This window comes from Ascaphus truei, chromosome 5, assembly GCF_040206685.1.
Source record: "Ascaphus truei isolate aAscTru1 chromosome 5, aAscTru1.hap1, whole genome shotgun sequence".
Taxonomy (NCBI): domain Eukaryota; kingdom Metazoa; phylum Chordata; class Amphibia; order Anura; family Ascaphidae; genus Ascaphus; species Ascaphus truei.
In genome coordinates this window covers 184,430,757-184,444,158 of record NC_134487.1, presented here as the reverse complement: position 1 = coordinate 184,444,158, position 13,402 = coordinate 184,430,757, and the positions used below count along the sequence as shown (strand labels likewise).

Here is a 13,402-nt window from a genome sequence, read left to right as displayed (position 1 = left end):
TACAGATTTGCTGCGACACTGTACACATGCACAAATATATCTATATCTATAGCTATATCTATATATATAAAGCGCAAGCTCCATGTTTGTAATAAAGTATCAACTGAGCAATAACTAAACAATGGATTTCCCTGACTAGAGTTTGGCGGACTGCCCACTTCCAACAAAACAAAGTAACAAACTTCACAATAAACATAGGACACAAATGATTTACCCTTTTATCAGAAATAGTTCTCCCCTTTCTGGTTGATGGCAGCAGTCCTGCCTCCAGGCTCTTGAAGAGAGTGAAGAAGCAGGAAACCAGCTTTAAATAGCTGCTTTAAATTTAGCAGGGCACGTGACAGAAATCAGGCAGTAGTCAATCTTTGGCCTGGATTCTTCATCCCTCAGTTCCAGCACCTGAGGACCTGATGGAGAACATCCATCCTGTGGCTGCACTTTCCAGCCTAAACAGGATAGAAGCTTTCCAGTATCATGGAAGCCCCACTGGTTTCTGTCACGTATCGTGCCCTACAGCTCAAATTTAGAGGGGTAAGTGACCATGGATATCAGGTAGTGCATCCTTGACAATCTGTCGGCATTGCCCTGTTTCAGCCCTGACCTGTGTTTTATGGAAAAGTTAAAGGGTTGAAGGCTCAGAAACTACCTGGTCATCCACGCATTTTTCTCTCTATTTTGACACATCCAGGTGAGGGGTGCATGATCTGTGACCAACTGGAATTTTCTCCCCAATAGGTAGTATTTGAGGGACTCCACAACCCATTTTATTGCGAGGTACTCTCTCGATTAAGGAGTCATTTATCTCTTGGGGATTAAGTTTCCTACTTAAATGAAGGATGGGGTGCTCTTCACCCTGGGAGAGCACAGCCCTACCTCAGATGCATCAGTTTGCACTAAAAACTGTTTAGAGAAGTCTTTACCATTAGCAGTCCTCTTGCTTTTGTGAGGTCGGTTAGTGGGCTTGTCCTAGTTGCAAAGTTGTGAATGAACCTTCAATAATAGCCAATTAATGCCATAAAGGTCCTCACTTGTTTCTTTGTAACTGGCCTTGGCCAATTTTGTATTGCCTCTACTTTGACTGTTTAGGGTTTAAGTAAACCTCTGCCAATGGTATACCCTAGATACTTGGCCTCCTCCAGACCAATAGAGAATTTAGTGGGGTTAGTGGTTTATCCAGCAGACCGAACGGAATGTAGCACAGCTTGGCCTTTTGTCAATCTTTGCTATGAATTTACCACATCATCTAGGTAGGTGGCAGCAAACCGAAAATGTGGTTTCAAAATTTTAGCCATCATTTTTTGGAATGTGGCAGAGGCCCCATGTAGGGCAAAAGGCTACACCCTATACTGAAAGAGGCCATCTGGGGTTGAGAAGGCCATCTTTTCTTTTGCCCTTTCTGTGAGGGGAACCTGCCAGTACCCTTTTGATAGATCTAGATTCGTTAGATATTGGGCCTTGCCCAGTCTCTCTACCAACTCGTCAACCCTAGGCATAGGATACGTATCACATTTTGAAACAGCATTTAGTTTGCGGTAGTCATTGCAAAACCTTGTTGTACCATTGGGTTTTGGGACTAAAACAATAGGGCTATTCCACCCACGTTGGGATTCTTCAATTATACTGAGTTTTAACATTTTTTTTAAACCTCTAAACTTATAGCCTCTCTTTTGGCCTCTGGGATTCGGTAAGGTTTACGGTTAACTCGAACTCCGGGTTCAGAGACTAGGTCATGTTTAATTACCTTAGTTCTACCTGGCTTTGTAGAGAAGACTTCTTTATTTCTTCTCACTAGGTTCTGGACCTCTTATTTCTGATGAATGGACAGGGTTTCAGCTATGCTAACCTATGGGTCACTTTCTCCACTCTCTGATGGACCTGGGGTTTCTAGGGCTAATGTGGCTGGGTCCCCCCTTCCGTACCTCAGGTGAGAGGGAGACGCTCTGTTGCTCCACTGAGATGTGCGGTAGTGGCAGCGGCCATATTGGAATTGGCATGCATGCGCAGAATAGATGTGGCGCCGCAATGCAATTCAATGGGAAATGGAGATCGCGATGGCCATCTTGAATGGGGTACCGCCAGAAAAGGTAGGAAGGAAGCAGTGAGGAAATCTGACTCAAGCCCTCATTCTCTGCCGTATTGATTACTGTAACCTCCTGCTGTCCGGCCTTCCTGCCTCTCACCTGTCTCCCCTACAATCTATCCTAAACGCTGCTGCCAGAATCGCTCTACTCTTTTCGAGATCTGTCTCAGCATCTCCCCTCATGAAATCCCTCTCCTGGCTTCCGATCAAATCCTGCATCTCACACTCCATTCTTCTCCTCACTTTTAAAGCTTTACACTCTTCTACCCCTCCTTACATCTCAGCCCTAATTTCTCGTTATGCACCATCCAGACTTTTGCGTTCTTCTCAAGGATGTCTTCTTTCTACCCCCTTTGTATCTAAAGCCCTCTCCCGCCATAAACCTTTTTCACTGACTGCCCCACACCTCTGGAATGCCCTTCCCCTCAGTACCCGAGTAGCACCCTCTCTATCCACCTTTAAGACCCAACTTAAGACACACTTGCTTAAAGAAGCATATGAATAGCACTGTGGATATTCTGAACACATGATACATAAAGCTTGGCCCCCTGCAGACGCACTTACCAGAACTCCCTCCTACTGTCTCTGTACGTTCTCCCTACCTACCAATTAGACTGTAAGCTCCTCGGAGCAGGGACTCCTCTTCCTTAATGTTACTTTTATGTCTAAAGCGCTTATTCCCATGATCTGTTATTTATATTATCTGTTATTTATTTGATTACCACGTGTATTACTGCTGGGAAGCGCTATGTATTAATGGCGCTATATAAATAAAGACATACAATACAATACCCTGGATATCCTCCGCAGGGATTGAGGGTGACCTTCAGTCCTGATGCAAACGGGAAGGAGGAAGGTAGTGTCCAGGGAGCAGTCAGCTTCCTGGACTAGGTCAGGCCTTGCCTCTAAGGCCCCAGATAGCCCCTGTCACTCTAGTGGAGTATTGCAGGGCCTGCCATTCTATAGGGATCATCCCTTACTTTAGAGACTGCAGTGTTCAGGGATTTTGGGGCATATGCACTAAAGGTTAATTTAATTTGCTGTTTTTATGAGCGTTGCTATCACGGTATTTAGAAAGCCTTGATTACCTGTTATAGCAAAATTCACAAAACGGGCGATTAGCCGGTGATCTAATGAATGACCCTCTGAAAAGGCCTAACCCGGCGAGTTGTATCTGCTGCAGAGAAAGCTGCTCTGAGAGAGCCGTCTCTCCCTGTGCAAATCTCGCCCGAAATGTATGTGTATAAATTTTTATTTTGTTAATAGTGTAGATGAGCACGGGGTCTCCTGAGCTGAACCGCATTGGTTTCAGCCTCGGGGACCCCTACTTCCTGAGATACAGGCCCCGTTATGGGTTGCCGGTATCTCCTATGCATTTTATTCCCATAGTCACGTGACGCGGACATTTAAATGCATAGGAGATACTGGCACCCCATAACGGGGCCTGTATCTCAGGAAGTAGGGTGTCCCTGAGGCTATCCGCTGTGGTAATGAAGTTTACTGTAAATGCATTTTTATTGCATAGGATTCATGCCAGGGGTCTCTGGTGCTAATATTAATGGATGTCAGCTCCAGAGATTCCCGGCATCAATCCTATGCAGGAAAAATGCATTTTTTTTAAGTCCTATCTCGCCACTTCTCTGCAAGTTTCCAACACCTTCACGCCAGCTTTTACTGGCGTGAGGAATTTGTGATAAAATCACCATTCTAGAGCGGCGATAGGCGTTGATAGTCTAATCACTGCTACTGGAATTGCGCGAGTTTATGAACATGCCGAAAAGCGGTGATACGTGGTTTTTCACCGCTGCCTCTGATTTTTTTTTATGAGCAATTTTTGGGCGAGTCAGTCTTTTATCACCCACTTATCACCATTTACTGAATAGCAGTAGCCATTTTGGATGATAAGTGCTCGATAAGTGGCTTATGAACGCTTACTGCATAGGTCCCTTTGTGTGAGACACTCCGGCTGGAGCACGCACCACGTGGAGGCCTGGACCCTTAGGCGAGAGGGGTTTGCTGTCAGAGGCCCCTCTGCATGGGACCTGCTTCAGTGTAATTCCGAAAGCTGTCCCATGTGTACTGGAGTACCCAGGCAGGTATCACACATGCACCAGCGGTTCACACTAGGGGGGTAGCGCTACCCTCACACACACTTTGGGTGGGATCTACTTTGTGGACATCGGGTTACTGGTGCCAAGGGCACCCTCAGTTCTTTGGAAGAACCACCATTATTATTATGTATTGCAGTGTATTGTATGTTGGTGTCATTATATTATGTATGAGTAAAGTGTGTCTACATATGTCAGTTCTATTATTATTAGTGAGTATTGTTTTCTATGAGGAATCAATCCCACCTATGCTGGGATCCTCTTAGGTGTCGGCGCTGCATCGCGAGAGATAGCATCCCAGGCTCCCCAGGAGCAGAGGCTTTGGCTTCCAGTAAGCCTCTCAGGTGCAGCAGCACGCGTAATCGCCTGTGGTTTGGCATAGGCATAGGGAAAGGTGGTTACACTAATAAGACCTCTCTAGCTTTCCAGGACTTAAGTAGGTTTACATGGTAAATTTGTTCAGATTTCCTCCTACCTTGCTGTTTCACCTTGTAATTTACTTCTCCCACTCTTTCCATGACCTCATATGGCCCATGTGTAAGGAGCCGTGATTTGCGCCCTCCTTGGCACGCTTTCTCCTTACCCAGACCCGCGATCGGGTGCTCCACTCCCTGCAGCACGTCATGTTCACCAGCCCTATTAGGTGCACGCACCCATCCCGCGCCGGGATAAATGCAGACTCTTCCGGCCCCGCCTCGGCTTGATTCCTCACGCTGGCATTGGTGGCACGAAGTGCGCGTTCGGCACACACAGGGGCCCCTCATCCGACTTCGTCAGGAATCCACCTCTCACCTGTTCCTTGCACCGGATTCTCCAATCGCAGCCCTTGCTACTGACGTACCTCCACGCTGCTGGTTACTCATTGGCTCCTGTTCCCCTATTTATGCTCAGCTTCCCCACTGGCAAATTTGCTGAGCATAAACCTATGTTGCGTAGTGTTCACTGCTTCCTTATCTCCGCAAGCCTGTCTTGTTCTTCTGTTCCTAGCTCTCTGTTCCTGAGCCGGCTTTGTATTAGACTCCGCTCTTAACTCCTGACCCCGGGTACCAACAACGATCCGTACCTCTCCAATCCCGACCTCGGCAAGTATCACGACTACTCAACTCTCCAACCTCGACACGGCTACCTCGACTTATCTTCACTCCAGATACGCCCACGCGGCTGTGGGTGGCGTTTAAATCAATCCCCACCTCGGCCTCACGGTCACACCTTCTATGTGGTGCGCACTCCGTTACACCATGACACTTGATGAGGAATTTACTCCCTACGGTGTGAACCAAAACTAGCACCCTATCCAGTAGATGAAAAATCCTGACCCTAGCACTCTTATTATAAGTATTCCTCTATGCTTCTTGGGCTTTTTCCATGTGTTCCCTCACTATGGGTAGGGCTATGCAGCATCTAGGCCACATGTTCTATTACACTTCTATGTGGTGTAACCTTGTGTTCCCAAGTCTCTTTAACTATTTCCAGTAAGCTCCTCGGATGTCAGCCATACAATAGTTCAAAGGGAGAGAAGCCTGTGGATGACTGTGGAACCTCCCAAATGACCAATAACAGGTATGTTAATTTGAAAATAAATGCGGATCTCTATATAGTATAGATGAGATTATATAGTAGATATGTCTCCCAGGCTAAAATGGGAGTAATGTGCATGCATCAAATCAATTGCAAACCAACTGGACCTGATGCCAATAAATGCACCAAAGAAAATATTTAGCCTCAGCTAGGGGGCGCTCAAACAAAAAAATATTTAAAAATACAGATAAAACACAATACAATTACAATAATAAAAATAATACATCAATATCACATATATGTAACCCATCTCCCCCCCCCCCCCCCGGTCGCAGATCGGACCCCTAGGGTGTAATGAGGGCTGGCTACATGTCTGTGGGTGGTGCATACCTGCTGGTAACAGGAGGGCCTGAGTCTCCTGCGATGGTATGGGGGACAACAGGGACAGGCTTCTGGGGTTCTTGCCTTCATCTCCTAATGGTACAGCGCCTCCATCTCTGGCAAGCCCTATCAGGGTAGGATGAAATCCATCCAGAGAAGCCCCTCAATGGGCGAGAGATTTCAGTCTCAGTCTTTTTTAAAGTAATAGCACAAGTCCTTTATTGTACAGCAGCACACAGCAGCAGCAGCAAATCATGTACAGTGGTCTCCTTCTCCAGACTGTACCCCTTCAGGATGGGCTGTCTGGGGCTCTCACTGCTCCCTGCCTCCACCAAAAGGTACAGACACTCAGGGTGGGGCATGCTCTTCCCTCAAGTCCTAGGCAGGGTGAGGGGCATTGGTCCACCACAGTTCTATCAACTCTACTCTGGCCTGCCTGAGTGTCATATTCTCTAGCCTGCTGTTCCCATGCTTGGCCACCGGGACTGCTGCCACTCTCAATGTCTGGTTCTAGCCTGCAGTACCTATACTTGCCCACCGGGAGTGCTGCTGCTAAACTAAGGAACATTCCAGACTCTGATACCTGACACCTCTGCACCTGTGCTCCACCTCCCAGCCTGCCTATATAAACCTCCCTTTCCTGTTCCTCTTTGCCGGTTTATACTGGTTCCTTAGCTTCTGCAAGGTTCCTGTGTTTACTGCTGTGCTAGCTATTGCTATCCTCCTGTTCCAGTTTCCTCGTTGCTGACCTCTGCTTGTTTCCTGACTTCGCTACCTGCCGCCTGCCTCGGACCCCTGCTTGTTTCCTGACTTCGCTACCTGCCGCCTGCCTCGGACCCCTGCTTGTTTCCTGACTTCGCTCCCTGCTGTTCCTGCCACTGGGATCCACTTCAGCCGAAGTCCAATCCTTGACAGAATAAACAGGCCCTGCATGGATTCCGCCGGAACAGACCTGGCCCAGGCTCGGACACTGCAGGACTTACAACGTATCATGGTTGGTTTCCAAGAACAACAAGGACACCTTATCAAACGTCTTGGTCACGTGGAAGAACAGGATACCCTCCGGAAAGAACGGGATGCCCGCCAGGTAGAACGTGATGCCCGCTGGGAAGAATGTGTCGTCCGCGCGGAAGGATGTGCCCTCCGCTCAGAGGAACGAGCTGCTGCCGCAGAAGCTGAAAACCGTGAACTACGTGCAGCTTTAATCACCGCATCTGTTCAAAAAACTCTGACTGTGCAAACCGCACCCCGTGTAACCCTTCCGGAAAAATTTGGAGGAAAAAGACAATCTTTTCGGGATTTCCTTAATCAATGCAGACATGTGTTCAAGCTTCAGCCTACCATCTATAATACCAACGAAGCCCAGGTTGGACTGATCATAACCCTGCTCAAGGATGAGGCCCTTGCTTGGGTCTCCCCTATGTTAGAACAGGATAGCCCACTACTAAGGGACCTGGAGGAGTTCATCGATGCCATGAGTCTTATTTTTGATGACCCAAATCGTAGTGCAACCGCTGAGGCAACTCTGAACAATCTTCGTCAAGGAAGACGCTCGGCAGCTGAGTACGCAGCTGAATTCCGCAGATGGGTTAACGATACTGAGTGGAATGAGGCCGCGCAGAAATATAATTTTCGGCAGAGTCTCTCGGAGCAAGTTAAAGACGAACTAGCCCGGGTGGAGACCCCAGAGAGATTTCAGGAATTTGTCCGTTTATGCATCCAAATTGATCGTAGGCTTACGGAAAGACGATTGGAGAGACAGTCGTTCATGCCAAGCAACCCCGGGTTTAGAGATGTCAGTACCCCAAGACGTTCCAGGGAGACTGAGGAGGAGCCGATGCAAGTAAATACACTGCGGGGACCCATCTCAACCGGGGAAAGGAATAGACGCCGAACAGAAGATCTCTGTTTATATTGCGGAAACGATGGGCACTATCTCGCTGATTGCCCAAACAAGTCCAGGCGGTCTTCTTTCCAGAGCCCTAGAAGAAATCAGCTGCACGCTATTTCAAAAACTGTTCTCTCTGCTTCTCAAAGGAAAGATAACCCTCCTTCGCTACACCCTCACCTCCTGGTTCCTATTATCATCGAGGAAGGAACACATCGTTTTTCAACCACAGTAATGGTCGACTCAGGGGCGGCAAGGAATTTTATGGACATAGAATTCGCCAAGAACAATTCGGTATCATTTGTAGCCAAGGAATCGCCAGAAAGGATGGAAGTCGTTGACGGTTCTGCCTTGAGCTCTGGACCTGTTACCCATGAAACCAGCAACTTAACACTAATCATGGAGCCCAATCACCAGGAGAAGATTTCATTTGATCTCATTCCATCACCTTTGTTTCCAGTGATTCTGGGAATTCCATGGCTCATGATCCATAACCCACTAATCGACTGGAAGACCAAGACACTCACGTTTCCCTCGGAGCACTGTCAGCTAGCCTGTCTACCTAAAACTCCTATACCAGAGTGTGTAGGAATACATAAGATTTCCTCATCTCAAGAAAATCTTCTGCCGGCTCCTTACTCTGAGTTTTTAGATGTGTGTGACAAGAAGAACGCGGATACGCTTCCCCCACATCGCTCTTATGACTGTCCCATTGAATTATTACCGGGTGCTGCTATTCCGTTTGGAAGAATTTATTCCCTCTCAGAACCGGAATTGAAGGTCCTCAATGACTACCTACAGGAGAACCTATCAAAGGCTTTTATCCGACCCTCTAATTCTCCAGCAGGTGCTGCGCTCTTCTTTGTGGGAAAGAAAGACGGTTCTCTACACCCCTGCATTGACTATCGGGAACTAAATAAGATAACGGTGAAGAACAGGTACTCACTCATTACCTCTGATTCCTGAACTATTGGAATAAATTCGGTCAGCCAAAATCTTTACCAAATTAGATCTCAGAGGAGCGTATAATTTGGTCCGCATTCGACCCGGTGACGAATGGAAAACAGCCTTCCGAACCCGTTATGGGCACTATGAATATCTGGTGATGCCTTTCGGACTCTGTAATGCCCCTGCTACCTTCCAGCATTTAATCAATGATGTCCTCCGAGAGTTATTGGACCAATTCGTAGTGGCATACCTGGATGACATCCTAGTCTTCTCCGATAACATCATGGATCACCAGAGACATGTCCGAATTGTCCTTGAACGTCTCCGTAAGTACAAATTATACATCAAGTTAGAAAAATGCGAATTCGAAAAAACCAGCATGCAATTTCTCGGTTAGATCATCTCTCCCGATGGTTTGAGTATGGACCCAGGCAAGATTCAAGCCGTGGTGGAATGGCCAATCCCTCGGAATGAAAAGGACATTCAGAGATTTGTGGGTTTTGCCAATTTCTATAGACGTTTTATTAAAAATTTCTCTGGCATTATTGCCCCAATCACCCAACTCACACGGAAGGAATTCCCCTTCAAATGGTCTCCTAAAGCGGATGCGGCATTCGAACAATTGAAGTCACTCTTCACATCTGCCCCTATCCTCATCCATCCAAATCCAGAATTACCATTTATCTTGGAAGTGGATGCATCCGACTCCGCTGTTGGTGCCATTCTGTCACAAAGAATTGAACCCAAGATGCTCCTTCATCCATGTGCCTTTTATTCATACCAAATGTCAACAGCTGAACGAAATTATGACATCGGAAACAAAGAACTCTTGGCTATAAAAGCTGCATTCTCTGAGTGGAGACATCTACTGGAGGGGGCCAATCACCCAATTACGGTCTTTACGGATCACAGGAACTTAGAATTCATTCGATCCGCAAAGAGACTGTCTGCGCGACAAGCCAGGTGGGCTCTCTTCTTTGCAAGATTTCAGTTCCACATCTCCTACCGCCCTGGCTCCAAGAATGGAAAAGCCGACGCCTTGTCACAGTCCTTTCCTAATCCTAGTTCAGACAAAGAGCAAAAAGAAACTATTCTTTCTAAAAGAAATTTTTTGGGCGTCACATTCTCCACCGATCTCCTCACACGAATAAAGGGAGCCTACTCAAATGACTCTTTTCTTAAAAACCCTCCTCCGGAAGCAGAACTATTTCTATGTGATGGTCTCTGGAACTATAAGGATCGTCTGTTCGTCCCTAAGGAGGTAAAATTAGAGGTGCTCCAATTAATGCACGACTCCCGACCCGCTGGTCACCCAGGTGTCCTCAAGACACAGGAACTGTTGTCTCGCTCTTTTTGGTGGCCTAAATTAGCACAAGATGTTAAAGACTATGTCCTCTCCTGTGAGACTTGTGCTAGGACCAAGACCCCTCGAGCATCACCTGTGGGTTTACTGCAGCCCCTTCCGGTTCCAACTCGTCCTTGGGGGTCCATATCAATGGATTTTATTGTTGACCTGCCCCGATCAAGTGGACATAATACCATCCTGGTAGTGGTGGATCGACTTACAAAGATGGCTCACTTCATTGCAGCACAGAATCTTCCTTCTGCAGACCAGACAGCCAAGTTGATTGTGAAAGAGGTGTTTCGGCTTCACGGGGCTCCTGATGAGATCATATCCGATAGAGGGGTACAATTCACTTCAAAATTTTGGAGGACCTTCTGTTCCTCTCTAGGAATTCGTTTAAATTTATCATCTGGCTATCATCCACAATCCAATGGCCAGACAGAAAGAACCAATCAGACTTTGGAACAATACTTACGATGTTTTGTTTGTCATCTCCAGGATGACTGGATTGATTTCCTACCATTAGCTGAGTTTTCATACAACAATTCACATCATTCTTCGACTCAGAAGAGCCCCTTTTTCTCAAATTATGGATTTCATCCAACCGTTATTCCTCGTTTTCCATCTTCCGTCCCCATTCCGGCAGTTACAGAGAAACTGGAGACTCTGCGAGACATCCAGGAGACCCTCAAAGAGACACTTCGTGAGACTCAAGTAAAGTACAAAAGAGCAGCAGACCAACACCGCAGACCCTCCCCAAAATTTCAAGTCGGGGATAAAGTCTGGCTTTCTACAAGAAATCTACGTCTAAAGGTTCCAACCATTAAATTGGGCCAAAAATACATCGGGCCATTTCGCATCTCAGCACTAATAAATCCAGTGTCCTTCAGATTAGAGCTTCCTAAAACCATCAAAATACACCCTGTGTTTCATTCTTCTCTGCTGAAACCTTTCTGTGAGAATCCGTTTCCTGGACGGAGACTTCCTCCCCCTGAACCCGTCCTCGTGGATAACGAAGAGGAATTCATTGTGGAGATAATTTTGGATTCCAGGTTACACCGAGGGAAACTACAGTACCTGGTTCACTGGGGGGGCTATGGCCCAGAGGAAAGATCTTGGGAACCCAAAGATTTTGTACATGCTCCGCAACTAGTCAAAGCTTTTCACCGGAGATATCCAGACAAGCCTATCAAGGATCGTCCGGAGAACGCTCTTGGGAGGGGGGAGTAATGTCATATTCTCTAGCCTGCTGTTCCCATGCTTGGCCACCGGGACTGCTGCCACTCAATGTCTGGTTCTAGCCTGCAGTACCTATACTTGCCCACTGGGAGTGCTGCTGCTAAACTAAGGAACATTCCAGACTCTGATACCTGACACCTCTGCACCTGTGCTCCACCTCCCAGCCTGCCTATATAAACCTCCCTTTCCTGATCCTCTTTGCCTGTTTATACTGGTTCCTTAGCTTCTGCAAGGTTCCTGTGTTTACTGCTGTGCTAGCTATTGCTATCCTCCTGTTCCAGTTTCCTCGTTGCCGACCTCTGCTTGTTTCCTGACTTCGCTACCTGCCGCCTGCCTCGGACCCCTGCTTGTTTCCTGACTTCGCTACCTGCCGCCTGCCTCGGACCCCTGCTTGTTTCCTGACTTCGCTCCCTGCTGTTCCTGCCACTGGGATCCACTTCAGCAGAAGTCCAATCCTTTACACTGAGCTTCTCCTCCAATGTAACACTTCATTCTCCTGAAACACACACCTCTCTGATCCCAGGACAGAACTCAACTAGGACTTGAACTCAACTAACAGTCACTGACAGGAACAGGCAACTAAATTTAGACAGCCATGCGCATCATGATGTCAGCAGGGCCCTCCCCTGTGTCTCTTGCCATCCACACAGTGTCAGGGGGCCTACCTCCACCAATCAGGCCAGGGCTTGAAGCGGGGGAAACCCATGATAACTACTGGCGGCCTGCCCTTAGCAGGGCTTATACCAGTAGGAGAAAGATCTATAGCCTAAATTCTTACCAGGGCTACATATATAAATAATAAAATCATGGAGTTCAAAAGTCCAGTTCAGTTCAGAGGGTGCTGCTTATTTCAAATATTGGGAACAACCCAGCTGGTGCCGGTGCAGCAGATCTGACGGACGCGTCAGGAAAGGGGGAGATAAGCAGTGCAGTCAAGCCTGAACTCTGAGAAACCCCAGAAGTATCTACGTTCAGTGGTTGCACTAACGTCTTGTAAGTGCAATTTTATCTTTTCTTGTCAAGTACATTTTATATACTACACCATGAGGTGTGCGCTCTTCTCTTGTTTTTTTTCTGTTTTTTTCAATAATAGGTACTGTCACGGCCCCTTAATCCTCCTGCTTACCCGTAAAAATGCGGGGATGTTCTCCGTTTGTCACGGAGTTTCCTGCGCGTCTGCCGCAGTGACACATAATCGCTAATGGTGCTTTACATTGAAAGCGCCCGCGGCGCCGAAAACGGACGAAAAAACACAGCATTTGCCCGCGTTTTTAAAAATCCCGCGGTGGCGGCCGCAGGAGGTTAAAGGCGGCCGCCACTGTATGGCAATAAACAATCCCATTGGTTCTCATCCTTATCAACCACCCGGCGCAACATGCTCTTTAGGGTTTTATTGAATAGTTCCACTAGAACATCTGCCTGTGGATGATAGACTGAAGTTTTGAAGTGTTTGATTTTGAGGAACTTACATAATTCTTTTGGTACTTGGGACATAAATGGGGTTCCCTGGTTGGTTAAGATGTCTTTATGAATTCCCACCTGGCTAAACAGGAGCATTAACTTTTTTGCTATGTTTTTGGCAGAAGTGTTATGTACGTGTAAGTGTAATGGGTTTCGGGTTTCCCCCCCCCCCCCCCCCACAATCGCAGATTGGCCCCTATAGGAAAATACTACTCTGGTTACACATGGCTATAGTGTGGTGCACCTGCTGGCTTACAGGACTCCTGAGTCCCCCACTTGATGGTATTAAGGGGAATGGCATCAGGACTGGCTTATGAGGTAATGCTGAGTTATACTCACCCATGGTACAGCGCCTCCATCTCTTCCAGATCCCAAGCGTAGCAGGGAGGAGTCTCTGAAAGAGAACTTCTATGTGCACCTTCTTCCTTAGTGAC

The 13,402-nt window shown here is 47.3% G+C and overlaps 1 protein-coding gene across 1 annotated transcript in view; it reads right to left on the bottom strand.

Annotated features, from left to right (window-relative positions):
- Positions 1-13,402, bottom strand: part of KCNU1 (potassium calcium-activated channel subfamily U member 1) — a 244,552-nt gene that overhangs the window by 165,368 nt on the left and 65,782 nt on the right. The gene's annotated exons all lie outside the window — the stretch shown is intronic.